We start from the raw sequence: 13803 nt of genomic DNA, 5'->3' as shown, positions 1-13803 counted from the left end.
TTCTCATTGGCCCCTTTTAACCCCTTCCTGTGATTGGGTGTTCCTGTAAGCCCCTTGACACTTCTAATTGGTTAACCTGTGATTCTCCCTAACCCTATAAATGTAACATCCCAACAATAAACTCTCTCTTGCCTCCTCTCCACGCTGGTGTGCTGTCTCTGTACCTGCCATGGGACCACGTGGGTGCTGGGGGGAGGGGAGGGCACCTCTCCCCTCCAGGCTCAAGGCCAGAAACCCCTGAGGAAACCCCTGGAGTTCCCTTTCCCCATCCCTCAAGACGTCGGAATGGTTCTTCAGATGGAGATGGAACTAGAACTGGGCTCCCCCACTTCGTGGGTGGGGAAAGGGATCCAGAGACAACTACTCTAATATTCTGTTATTTTGCATAAACATGGAATTCAGCTGCAGGTAACACAAGCTGCTCAGTATTTTGCTTGTCGTAGCCAATGTTTTGAATACGAACATCAGTTTAATAAATTATTTGGAATGAAAATAACAGATTAAAGGAAATTACTGAAATAACTATTATGAAGGAAATCTCAGATCATTAATTTGATATACAGAAAACCAGACCTGCCAAGAAATGGTGGTAGCAATGGAAATACAGGCACACATGTTTTATGCATGTGGTAGATAATCTCCAGGAAAGAGAATCACTAGGACCAATTATAAGGGCGTTCTGCAGCTGTTCTGCACTACTTGATTCAAGCATTATACCATTAGTTCTAGATTTATTGTTTTGGCTGGGTTTGGAGGTGGGAGAATTACTTATTTCACTAGAAAGACTCCTAAATTATAAATTAAATAGCTTCTAGAAGGTGAGTACCAGAGTGTAAAGGAAAGAACCATATGCTAAATGCTATGGCCATGCTCTAAATTTAACATCAACCCTCTGATGAAGTGTCCCCAAGTCACTCATAAGATATCCAAAACTGCTCTCAAAACTACTGGCAGTCATGAGATGATGACAGAGGCCTTCAAATAAAGGCAGAGGATGATATCAGAGGCCCCAGGGATATAATCACAAATAGTTAATTGCTGTTACAGAAGGAATGTGATCATGGACCTGGTTTACAGACAGTAATGTGAACAAAGAGCACATACAAAGAACTGTGCATCAGGTGAAATTGGGAACCCCCAAAGAAAAAAAAAAAGCAAATGACTCTCCTATTTAACATAGGAAGCTCAGGAGCAAAGTAGAGGAAACACCCAAAATCAAAATTCTCCTCTTACTGAAGAACCAGAGGTTGCAGATGGCTCATGTAGCACCCTTCCCCTCCTTGAGGAAGGAGAGTGCTCAGGCTTGGGAGCCATGGAAGGACAACCACAACACACTGGAGAGAAGAGGGTGGGTACTAAGGAGCATGCAACAGTTGGAACCCTTTCATTACTAGAAAACTTTCCTGAGATTGCTTTCTTTTCTTTATTTGTCTTCTACAATAAGTAGATCTGGATTAGTAATCATTCTTTCACTAGATTAACAATAAATTAGTTGCTATGCATATAAGGTGTGTTCCCTGTTTTCCCATGACAAAGCCTTATATGCCATAAATATACAATCACCTCCATTCTGTTCAGCCTGCAGTGACCATTTGTGTTCATGGCACTGTCAGAGCGTGTGATCCCAGAATGCTTGTGGTGTTATCTCCCAGGACTCTCCAAATACAGAATATTGTCAAGATACTGTTAGAGCATGCTAAAAGCTATAAATCAGGCTCCTCATTTTCATCCCAAAAAGGAATGTTTCTCTTATGTTAAATTCTGTACTTTAACTCTACTGTTACCTGAGCCTAGCTCATTTCTTAAAAATCAAAGAGAACAAAACAAATTTGTATACTATATCAGTAAAAATACACCTTTGACAATTTATCTGTGTTTTCATTAATGTTTTTGTTAGACCTCAAACCCTCCCCTGATTTTCTAAAAAAACCCTAAGCTAAACTTTAAACCATAGCTGCAAAACTAGTCTGTAGAACTTTGAGACTTTGTTAAGGAAAATACATGTAAAAGCCAAACTTTTATCTTTTTTAAATGCAAATTACATACTCAAAATTCATGCTAATTGAGCCAAATGAATATTACGGAGTAAGAGCACTATACCATTTCTTTTTTTATTTTTGCCTGAAAAAATGTGTCCCTTGAGAAATGAAGAAAAAAAAAGTTAAAAATTACATTAGGAAGAAATTGTGCCTCATGATCTGAAGTGAATGTATCGGTCCATACATAATTTGAACTATTTCATTCTCTTTTTTTTAGTCTCTCTCTGACACCCTCTCACTAAAATATCAGCTGAATTTTCTTACATCCTCTCAGAATTTTCATTTCTCAGATCAACTGAACCTGAGACACCTTATATTTAAATGTGACTTTTTGGAATTCAGACTAAAGCCCCCAACTACTGACACTGAATATAATTCAGAAAAGCAGTGGCCGAGACAATAATTAAAAGCTAAGGCAGTGATTTATGATGGCTATCAGAGGAGATTTAAAACAAATCTTTGCAATCTATATACAAAACAGGCCTTGAAAAGCAATAGCTTAGGCTGGTAATGCACACAAACCCTCAAGGCTACAAGAGGCATTAATTTAGGGCCAAATTCCTCTGTCCTTATTCCCACTAGTCATTACCCTTCCTGGCAGGTCCCTGTTCCCACTCTGGGAACCAGGCTGATGCTACACTTGAAAGTTGCCGACCCTGCAACTTTACAATAGGTAAGAGGTTACTAAGAAATATTTGGAGATTAAGAATGAAATAAAAATACTTTCAAAGCGCTGACAAATATTTGCTTCTGAAAAGCTATTGGCTCTATGATGCCAACACTTTTCTAAATCCCTTTCAGTTCCTGCTCATCTACGTTGTATTTGATAACTTTCACAGTTTTCTGCATACTCAATATCCTTTGCTTAACGAACCTTCACTTCACAGTTCATTTGTCTATGTAGAAAAATACAACACTGCTGTTGGTACTGGCTCATCCCCTGAATAAATGACCATTTCTTCTCATAAGAATGGTCCTAATGCCAGAGCCAGAGCCAATGCCATTTTGTTATCAGTTCTATTGCTGCTGATCCCATTCCAAGAACAGAAAGAAGAAAATTTGTCTCAATCCTTACACAATTATGACAGGTTAGGGAGAACAAGGAAGTATAATCCCCAAAAATGAACTTTTATTTCACTATTCTCCTACTAGAAATGAAGCCAAAACCAAACAGAAACAAAGCTTTTCAACAGTGAGGAACTTCAGATACTAATGAAGACACTAATTTCTAACTGGTGAACTTAATTTACAAAGAAGGGGGAAACAATTTCTCCAAATGAATGCTGCTTTTCCTTTTCCCTAGAGCTCTTGGAGAGAGGAAAACAGGAGACTGCAGGTAGAAAATGCCATGATTCCCAGCCAGTGAGCAAGAATTCCAAATAGCCTCTAAGCACACTTTTCAGAGTAATCAGTCTCCAGGCAAAGAGTAGTATAATTTCCAAAACCTGTTGGACTTGGCATCCTAGAAACAGCAGTTCTCTCATATTCACATGTCATACCTGAATATATCTAATCTTCATTTAAGCTTTCAAAGGGACTGTTTTCAGTATAGAACCAACTGTGCAGGTTAAAAGTCACATCTCTGGCTTTTTTAGAAAAGTTTGCACATCTTCATCAATCTGTTTCTCTCTAGTTCCCAGCCAAGAGTAATTCCACTGACTGGGACCTGCATCCAATAATCTACCAGGAGAACATTTTAAGTTTAAAAAACAGTGCACATATAAATTGGAAAAATTGAAGGCATACAGGAACCCAGGGAGGATTGCTACTAATTCTAGGACTGTGGTCATCTTCCTGTGTCAGAAGAACACCCCCAAGGATGTGGCTGAAGACAGTCCTCTATAGAGCAGTAAAAGATGATATTTCCAGCACATAGAATTTGAACAGTATTTTCCAGAATAAGAAAAAAGTATTGCAGTATATTTATTTTATATGTTCAGCTTCTTTCAATCGTAAAAGATTAAACTGGACCATGACATGTACAAGTGCCAAGTGCATTTTCACTGCTCCTTACATTCCTAAAGGTCATGAAGGAGTATTAAATGTGAGTAACTGTTAGAACATACAGGGGACACTGCTGGAATATATATATATATATATATATATAAAGGAAGATGTATATTTATAAACAAGGAAACATAAAACATTCTAAATTGATGACCACAACGTTAGACAGGGTGGTTTTTTGGTAAGGTATTTGTCAAGATATGTCACAAACTATAGACAGGGTGCAGATTTCATGAACAGCTGCACAGCTTATGGTAGGAGATAATGATGTGTAAGAACCAACATTAATTTAATATTAAACTGATATAACTTGACTTTCTGATGTTCAACACAGTATTTTTCATCTAAGATATATCTCTCAATCACTGAAGCAGCAGAGCTTCTGTTCAGACTCAAGCACACCAATTTTAGCAGCATCAGGTTGTGGAACTTTCAGGATTGGCTCTCAAAGTTATGAGCAACAATTTAAACTGTAACAGTGAGAAGCTCTTAGCACTGCAGTGCTCTGGTATTTTCAAATGTTCATCCAGGCTGTGTTCAGTGGCAGCAGAGTGCCTCCATAAAACATACAAACAGTTTTCTTTTTCATCAAAAATCCCCCACTTACCTAAGAGAACAAAAACACCACACTCCAACTTGCAAAGACTATACAGTTGCACGGCCAGCCAAGCACGGATCCAAATCTTTAGATTACAGGAAGGAGAGCCGGAATGTTATAATCAGAGGCCTCAAAATAAGAACAAAGTTACCCTCCTAATCTAGAGGGGCTGCAGTTGTGAACTGGAGTAAATTAGGCTCAACCCTCAGTTAGGTGTGCTGCATTAACTGCATACCTGAGCCACCACTAGGAATGACGAGAAAGGCAGGGTTATCTCCCCACTGGAATAAGAAAATAAATAGATCAAGAAGGCGACACTTCTGTAACAGGTATTATTAGGGTTAGTTCAGTTCTGGAAATGAGGCATCGGGGTTTGATTGCTTCTCTCAGCTGATCGCTGCCCGGTGCCGTGTCCAGGCTCCCCCTGGAGCGCTGCTTCCCGAAGGGCAGGAGCGCTGCGAGCCCTGCCTAGTGCTTAACAAGCCCTCACCAAGGCAAATGAGCAGCGAACAGGGCAGTTGGCACCAGCTTTGCCACAGCAGCAAAAAGAAATATCTCTTCTCATCCACCTAACCTTTTGGAGTTCCCCTCCTCCAACCCTGGTAGGCAGAGGTGTTGCTTTGAGCATCACAAGTGTGTTCAGCAAAAATAATGGGGATGTCAAGAAGAAGAAAGCAATATATGAAAATATTAAAGACACATTTTAGTAATGGATTAAAATAACTATCACTTCAGTTTTCTCTTCCTACAGTGGGTTCCCTTTAGCCAAGCCTTATGTAGCACACAGTCTCATTTATGTTTTATCTCTGCAGCACATTATTTTTCCTACCTAAAATTGTCAGTAAACTGTCTACCATCCAATTAAAAATTACAACTTTCTCCTCTCAGAATTGTACTCAAATCTAGATATTTCATTTTGCTAGGAGTTGCACCTCTTGCAAGGTATTGCTCACATCTCAAAGTGTGAAGCTCTCCTGCTATCAGATCTTTTGGGCTGAAGTGCCTTCCTTCCCTTAAAACTTTGTTCAAGGGTCTGGGAGATGTTGATAAAACGAGCTGCCTCTCCTAAATGATGTCAAACCATGCAGAATCTCTGTCCCTGAAGTTCCACTCAGGTTCTCTCCTCCTGAAAGGCAAACTTGGCTGCTTTCAAAAGCCCTTCTCCATTGCACAGCTCCGCCAGATGATCCCTGAATCCTCATTTCCTCCGAGAGCAGAGGCAGCTACAGCAGATAGAGGTGAGGCTGACCAGCCAATTCCCTTGCTGCTTCCATGCAGCTGCACATAAAATGCTTTACTGTTAAAAATACTACAGTTTTACTTCTAGGCAATATCCGAGGAGGGTAATACTGGTCTTAATGCTAACAGGAACTACAGCTGAAATAGTGTATTCGAATCCCGAAGGAGGAGAGGATTTCTCAGGTACCCTTATCTGTTAATCACAGTCCTAATTAGTGGCTTTTAGCACCTCCTACTGCACTGCTCCCTGTCCGGGAGAGGCCTTTGGGAGTAAGAAATCCACAGCTGGAAGGGGATACTGGAGCAGTCATTCCTTCCACTAGCTCAATTGAATTGCACAGAAGAAAAAGTTAAAATAAATGCAGTCTGACACTTTCCTTCAGCTTTACCATGCTGTGGGATTTATCTGCATGTCACAGGGGGTATGCTTTAGAGATGTCCTAGCAGTGTGCTTCCACTCCAGTTACACTGTCCAAGAACTGCAGTAATATACTGATCACAGGGTATTTTTTTATGCTCAGATGTGACTGTTTTAAAACTTGATACGATCAACAAAGAATAAAGCAGGCTTCTGGCTCTACCATCCCCCAGGCTCCACTCCCAAAAGCAGTAACTTTTGGAAAAGGTGATGAAATAAATTTCTCTTGCTCCAGAAGAGCCTTGTATCTACCCTGATTACCAACCCCAACAGCAACAGTTCAAGAACATTCAGAGTTGTGCAGTGTCGCCCATAGCCCCAGCAAAGGTGAGTTTGCATGTGTAACACCCATAGATTGTCTCTCTTTTACTGACAACCCTTCCCCCAAGTGACAGAACAATAATTTAAAATAACATAACTCTCAATAAACAAAATTACTGAAGAAAGTAAAAAAAAAGTTCCCATTGTTCAGAAAGAACTGATAATAACAAGAGAAGCTATTAAGCACAAATTTTCCTACTAGACTATATGTGACTCAATCTAAAGGAATATTTCACCTTGAATAAATTTTTCTTTTAGGTAAAGTAGTCTAAAATCTGTGCAAGCCTAGAGAAAGAGAAAAAAACCCCACAACAGAACACCTAGCATGTTGAAAGTTTTTGAAATTATATCCCTGACAGAGCAGTGAAAGGAAACAGTCATAAATGTAGCCAGTCTTGTCTTTCTGTTAACAATGGTGGAACATATCTTCGTGCTTACTAGTAATAATGTTTTTCTCATTTGTACTCATTTAGGGTCAGAGTGACATATCTCTACTCAATATTACATTGGCATTATTCTTAAAAGCAGTAGCGTGAGAGTCAAGGAGTCGTTTTTATCAGCCTGGTAGCAGGTTTTAATTTCCGAAGTCCAAAATGTCTTGTGAACCTATAATATTGGAGGGATAATTCTGAGTTCATTCACCAGCTTGACACATTCCAGAGGCAGAATTTGGGTAAGTTCCTCAGCTGACAGATGTACAATGAAACACATGAAGTGTCATGGGTTTACAACAAAGGAGAGTTTGATCCAGACAGTTACATGACCTGCCTACAGAAATAAACTCAGTCATCAGAGGAGATGATACAGATCTCAGCAGATCCCTGGCTCAGCTCACTTTGTCCACAGTGAGGTTTTTTGAGATGCTGGCCAAGGTTTGGGTTGAGCAGACACATTTTTCTCCCCTGTGTAGCCGTTGTTACATTCCTCATTGTCCCCGCTGAGACAGGGCTGTGCAGCCCTAAATGGCACAATTTCATAATTCTGTTTGCAAAGTTGCTTCCACCTTTAGTCAAAAGTATCCATATTTGGCAATGTTCTAGATCAGCAAGTAGCTGAAATGCTAAAAACCAGAGTCTAGAGCTTGATACAATCCAGAAGAATAATATGCAGGACAAAATAGAAGGGATTGAACTGGCTACACTCCCGTCGTGGTGTCCCATGGCCCTGCTCTGTTCACAGTGACAGTTCACCCAGAGATGTGTTTATCACCACGGCAGGATTTCACAGAAAACAGAGGCTGCTGGTTAACAGGCTGGGCTCTGGGATTTGTATTTCACAGGCAGTGTAAAAAACACTCTGAGAATCAAACAGAACATTTTCCAAAATGCCCCATTAAAAGAAGAATTGGAGGGGCTAATGGATACTTTTCAAATATTTACAACTAGAAAAGAGTTTGAAATTTTATTATTAGAGGAAATTTTATTATTAGATGAAATTTTATTATTAGATGAAACTTCTGTTGTAGATTTCTACTTTGTGTTGTTCCTGACATATATGACCTAATAATACTTCTAATTTTTATTGTTTCAATATTTTTATTGTTACTATAAAACACAGAAATATATTCAGATTTAATATTTTATTTTTTAAAAATCAATAGTGATAGCTGCTTTTTCATCCTAGTTGAACTTTTCTGCATCACAATACCTCCTGTTGTAATGAAGCAGTCTGGAATTTCGAACAAGTAAGGATGATAAAGACCTAGTATGCTAATTAGAGGAGCAGATGTTTTCAATAAATTTGTGTTAGCCTGAAATTATTTTTTGACAGATACGAGTGTGCACTTTGCTGTTTGGCCAATCAATAAGAGTTTGATTTCAGCAGGATTTTTTCCCCTCCAGATTTACTTTGTGTTATTTCATTTTTTTTCTTTTAAAGTCAAAGAGAGTACTTTTTTCCCTAGATAAAAACAGGCTGGTCTACTGCTTCCTATTATAAACTCTTCTACCTAGCAATTTAGTACCACACATACATCCCTCACCTGAATTATTGGAAGATTTAAAAAAAGTTGTACTAATTTTCAAGTATAAAATAAAGACAAAATTTTTTTCCTAGTTAAAAATAAACCAATTGCTGTAATAATGTGACACTCAACTATCACTGTCATCTAGAAAAAAAGCTTGAAAAATAGCAGGCCAATACTTGGGTTACTAAAATCTGAGATGCTTTTAATGAAGCTCCACGCTTTTGTAATTATGTTTTGTTTGTTTCTTTGGTAGAAATTTGCCTGGATGAAGAGAGAGGAGGAAGAACCACCTGGATGCTTCCTGCTGGTGTGGAGAAAACCAGGCTCTGCTGCTCAGAAGATAAGAGGTAAATCAGGGCCACAGAGAAGGCAGAAGGCATAGAAGAGGAACTTATTCCTGGAAAAGATCCTGCTCCTGGTGATTGGATGGGATGAGTGAAGCACTGATTGCTCCAGTCCTTATTGCCCCATGACTTCAGAAGCTGTCACTCTGGCTTAAAAGATTTTCACAGGGCATTCACAATGATGGCAAAGCATCATCAGGAGGATTCCTTAATTGCTGCTCTGAGGAGTCTGCTGCCAGAGGGAGCTTGGTGGTTTGCAGCTCCAGGCAGCCCTCAGAGGAAGCCTGGTTCCAGCCTTGGGTAGGCAAAACTGGGCATCAGTTATTTGTCACAACATACCATAACGATCCAACAAAACACTTTGAGGGGTCTGGTCCTTTCTTTCCTGCCTGACCGTTTGGACCAGGGGCCTAATTTTCAGAACCAACTGATATTGTGATTTTTGTGGAAGTCATTAGGAACACTCTAAACTTCAAAACATCAGACATCCCTCAGAGTTCCAAGAAAACATCTCTTAATCCAAAACCATGGAAACTTGCTGCAGCTGCTGCTCAATGTTGAAGGAGTCACGAGGGGCTTTCTAACTCAGGGCTCCTTCAGCTCTGCCCCTGGCCAGTGAATGGGAGCTTGGTTCACTGCACCCCTCACCATCCCATGTTAGAAAATCAAACATCCCCTATCCAAGGAGATTTTCTTACCTGGCCTGTGCCGGGTTACTCTGGAGATAAGAATGGAATAGCTGTACTGACTTCTCTTGCTAACCCTGGGTCATGAGAACTGAAGACAAGAGGTGAGGACCACCAATATTTCATTTAAGAAGCCTTTGCTTTTAAGAGCCTTCTGCTCTGTAGCCTTTGCCTTCTTAGTCTTGTGTAGCTGTCAAGCTGCTGCAAGGCAAAATTTTGCATATAAATCAATGCTGCAGGGTGATTTTCCCAGAATAATTATGGCTTGTATCCAAATCCCATTTACCTCCTCCCCAAAGAGACAAGAACAAAAGACAGTATTTGGATATAGGGGGGGGGAATAAAGATAATAATTTCAGGATTTAAATAAATGAAGATCTGCTGATAATAGGATTTGCAAAGTAAATTAACCTGCATGCAACCTCCACACCACCAGAACTGTGCTGCTACCAGTCCCTGATAACGCCACCCCAGAGGAATCCCCCGGTAATGGAGTCACTGTTGTTTGCTTCAGGTAATGCTCCATGGAGTCAAAATTTACCAGTTGCTCTGAGCAACTGGGTGTAGAGAGATCACTTCTCTGTCCTAATTTGATGATGTGAATTTCTTAAAGAGGAAAATTAGTTCTTACATTTTGTTGTTATTTTTATTGCCAATTTTCCTAATGAATTACAAAGATCAAGAACTATGCTGAAAGCCAAGTCTCACAGAGTAAGGGAGAGAAAAAAAACCCAGCTCAGTAAAATCTGATTTTCCTCATCATTGGCTCTTTCATATCCCAATAATCCATTTTTGGGACAGATTCTAATCTCAGGCGCAGTGTGGGCATCCCAGCATACCTAAGAAAAATCTGTTCCTGTGCATCATGCGTGATATTGGAATCTGGCCCTTCCACTGGAGATGGAACATTTGCATAAAGTTCTTATGACTTTTTATAATAGCCATATTTTCTAATATTTGCAACTGTGCACATTTTAGCCTGGATTGCCTTTCATTCCACAGATGGCGCTTATGAAAAGCCCTCACATTTGGCAACTACAAAAATAAATTTGTCTGAGGCTGCAAATGTACAAATTCACCACAGAGCCTTCTGAACACAGTCAGAAGAACACAGTTCTGAGAACTTGGGTCTTGCCTTCATCCCTCCTTCCCGTAGTGAAGTCAACTGGCAATGTCAGAAAGCAAGTCAAACCCAAGAGCTGCCAATTACTGTGCTTTTACCGTGATTTATTTCTCAAGTTTAAGAGTGAATGAACTTTCTGAAGGTATTCAGGAAACCCTCTAGGCATACACTGAACTTTATATACAGAATTAGCCCCAGGGAGATCAGTCACATCTCCAATTACTTCGATGGATCATCACCATTTTGTTCAGATTTTCCCCCCCGAGTCAAGTCTGTACATGAGCATGAGGCATAATACAGTCTGCAGGCAGTGGACATTTTGACCCCAGGCCTTCAGCTGCTGTTCCATGGATGCTGATGAAGAAGGCCAGTTTTACCTGTCCCTGCTTGCCCTGTGCACCCCAGCAGGGCACGGGGGGCCCTGGCAGGAGGGGCTGGTGGGCAAACACACACTGAGTATCTCAGGATGATGGGTGCTCCTCATCAGTGTATTTCCTTAAATGTCTTTAAAACAGTTTTTAAGAACACAGTTAATTTTTAGTTCAGAAAGACATATTCTGTTGTTTGCCAATTTATTCTCTCAAAATATGCCAGTTTCCTCCATTTCAGTCTCAAACACCAATCACTTTGTTTTCCAAGGGCTGCTCAATCTAATCCCAGTACATGTTATTTTTTATTAAATCTAGATAGAAAGCACTCATTCCTTCTTACTTTTTTAAATTATCCATAATTCCTTAGTCACAGTGTCTCTCTAATGCAGACCTCTAGTTTAACATCAGCTTGTTCATAGCTGCAGAGGCTCTAGAAATATGCTATGGCCTTTCTTCCTTTCCATGCATCCAAGATTGATGCAACTTTCTGCATTATTTTATGGTCATACAATTTGGAAATGTTAAGTGCTAGATAAATGTATATTATTATTTTGCCTCACTGTGAAATTCACAGCACTTTCATTTTGATTTTTCACCTGCTATTGACTAAACTGTCATCCTATACTGGCCTTAAGATTTACACTTCTCTTTGCATAATAGTTTTCAGAGCTTCAGATCCAGCTTCATAACATCTTTGATTTTTAGTAGGAATCCAGCTGCAGGTTTTAGGGTGCTTGCTGGTGTTTTTAATAATATAGTAATTACTTTTTTCATTTGCTGCATTTTCCTCCCAATTTTCTCTGAGAGGCAAAATACAAATCATTCCAACAAGGGCATTAATATTCTGGTGTGTTTTCCTGACTTATCTTTCAAGTCTGTTGTCTAACTATGGACTATTTATTTGAGAAAAATATAGAGATGAAAGGCTGAGTCCCAAACCCGCACTGGTGTAAATCTGCACAACTCACTTGGAAGCGGCGACATTCTGCTGATCTCAATTAAATCTGCAGCAGGGGATGATTTGGCCTAAACAAGTTAACCCTTCTGCTTGCCTTCAGTACACACCTATATAAAGAGAAAAGAAGCGAAACTCTTCTCTAGTTTTTCAGTAGATACCTGAATGCTCCCAATAACTGCCAGCAAATTGCAACCATCTCTTATGTTTCTGCTACTACTGCAGTGACTCCTGACTTTAGGAATGCCTCGTTTGCCTTCATCCAGCCATGGAAAAGGCCCTCAACACTGACCTTTTGTACTGCAGTATTTCTGTCCTGCTAACTCAACATCCCTTTGCACCTTCACATCACCTCCAGCCTCGCTTGAGGCTCATTCCCCTTTTTCCAACAGCTGTTCTCATCAAGGACAGTAAAAGACTTCCAATCTCCAACAAAACTAACTTGTCTCAGTAAATCAGGACACAGTATTTGGTCTAATTTACATCCTGTGAAACCCTAGTGCCTTTAGTAAGTGGTACAGGATGTAAATCAATCCACAATGTAGCTCACAAACAAGTTTTTCACTACATGCCAATAAAGTCAGCTTTTCCCCATTAACTGCAACTCTTTCCCTCTGATATTATGTCTTTTCTTGAAGAATATTCTTCAGATGTTCAGTTCCTCTAGCTCCTTATTATTTTTCCTCTGAAAATACAGCTTTCTGTTCTTAACAACGATACTACAATTCACTGTTTCCCAACACCCTTCTCATCTTCTTTCCCCTTATCTCTACAATAATTTTCATGCTATTGAAAGTTTTATTTGCCATCCTGCCTTCTTGTGCTATTACACATCAGAGCCTTCTCAACAGCTGCTTTGATACACTGTACATCTAAACCACTTTGCTTGTTAAGGAAACAATAATTAAGGGCAGTTGTTTTGTTTTCAAGTACACAAAAATATCCCACATTATAAAAATTCAGCTGAGGGATTCATCTGGCTATATCCATCCACCTCACCTTAGCTTCCTTGAAACAAAATTATCCACATACAGTGGATGTTCCAAAAAAAATAGGCCTATCCTATAAACCAGACCCAAAATATGACCTTGTGATGGCAGTGCTTTAAGTACTGCACGAGTTAACCATAAGAGAGTGCTCAGTCAGAATGGCATTCCCTATATCCCTGAGGTTTTCCATGCATCCAGGCAGCAGTTCTCAGCTCACATACAGTGGGGAGAATTTAAATCAGGAGCCTTTGCAGCCATGTCTGTGCATGGTGGCAGCAGCCTAAAGCTGTACAGGAAGATGCATTTTGCAGCATTACTGTGAACAGTGTTTTAAATCAGGCTGTAAACACTCACTGAGAGAGACCATATTTTACTCCGGTCCTAAGTAACAGGTAAGTAACAAGAGAGTTTTGACTGCACCTAGACTGGGTGAGTAGTGCACATAACACTGATAAATGTTGTTCCAACGTTCTGCTTTAAATAACCATCTTCCAAAAGAGTAAAGTTTTTCTGTCTAGATGAAAACTCTAATTTTTCTCTCCGGGCAGAAAACCAAATCAAATAGCAGTGAAGATTACAAGGCAGAAAAGAAGGGAAAAGTTAAAAAAAACAATAGTAGCATATCTACTTTTTCTAAAGTCTGGGGGAAAATTAAAAAATAAAAATCTTTCTAAACACATTCAGAGCATTGGAAGCCCAGAAAAATCAGATCCTGTTATAACCACAAGCCAACATCCACGTTTGTGT

General features: G+C 39.7%; 1 long non-coding RNA gene across 9 annotated transcripts in view; it reads right to left on the bottom strand.

Annotated features, from left to right (window-relative positions):
* Nucleotides 1–13803, bottom strand: part of LOC127476888 (uncharacterized) — a 554098-nt gene that overhangs the window by 67702 nt on the left and 472593 nt on the right. For 8 of the 9 annotated variants that reach the window (XR_007906755.1, XR_007906754.1, XR_007906757.1 and 5 more), the window contains one exon: nt 9631–9819. This is a non-coding gene — a long non-coding RNA (uncharacterized LOC127476888). Of the gene's footprint in view, nt 1–4879; nt 4926–9630; nt 9820–13803 lie in introns of those variants that run through there. The other variant, XR_007906756.1, reaches the window with a different exon arrangement.

Source organism: Manacus candei, unplaced genomic scaffold (genome assembly GCF_025592945.1).
Source record: "Manacus candei isolate 608988 ecotype Guabito, Panama unplaced genomic scaffold, ASM2559294v1 h1tg000050l, whole genome shotgun sequence".
NCBI classification, from domain to species: Eukaryota; Metazoa; Chordata; class Aves; order Passeriformes; family Pipridae; genus Manacus; species Manacus candei.
Note: the sequence above shows the minus strand (reverse complement) of the source record. Positions and strands in the feature narration are given on the sequence as shown.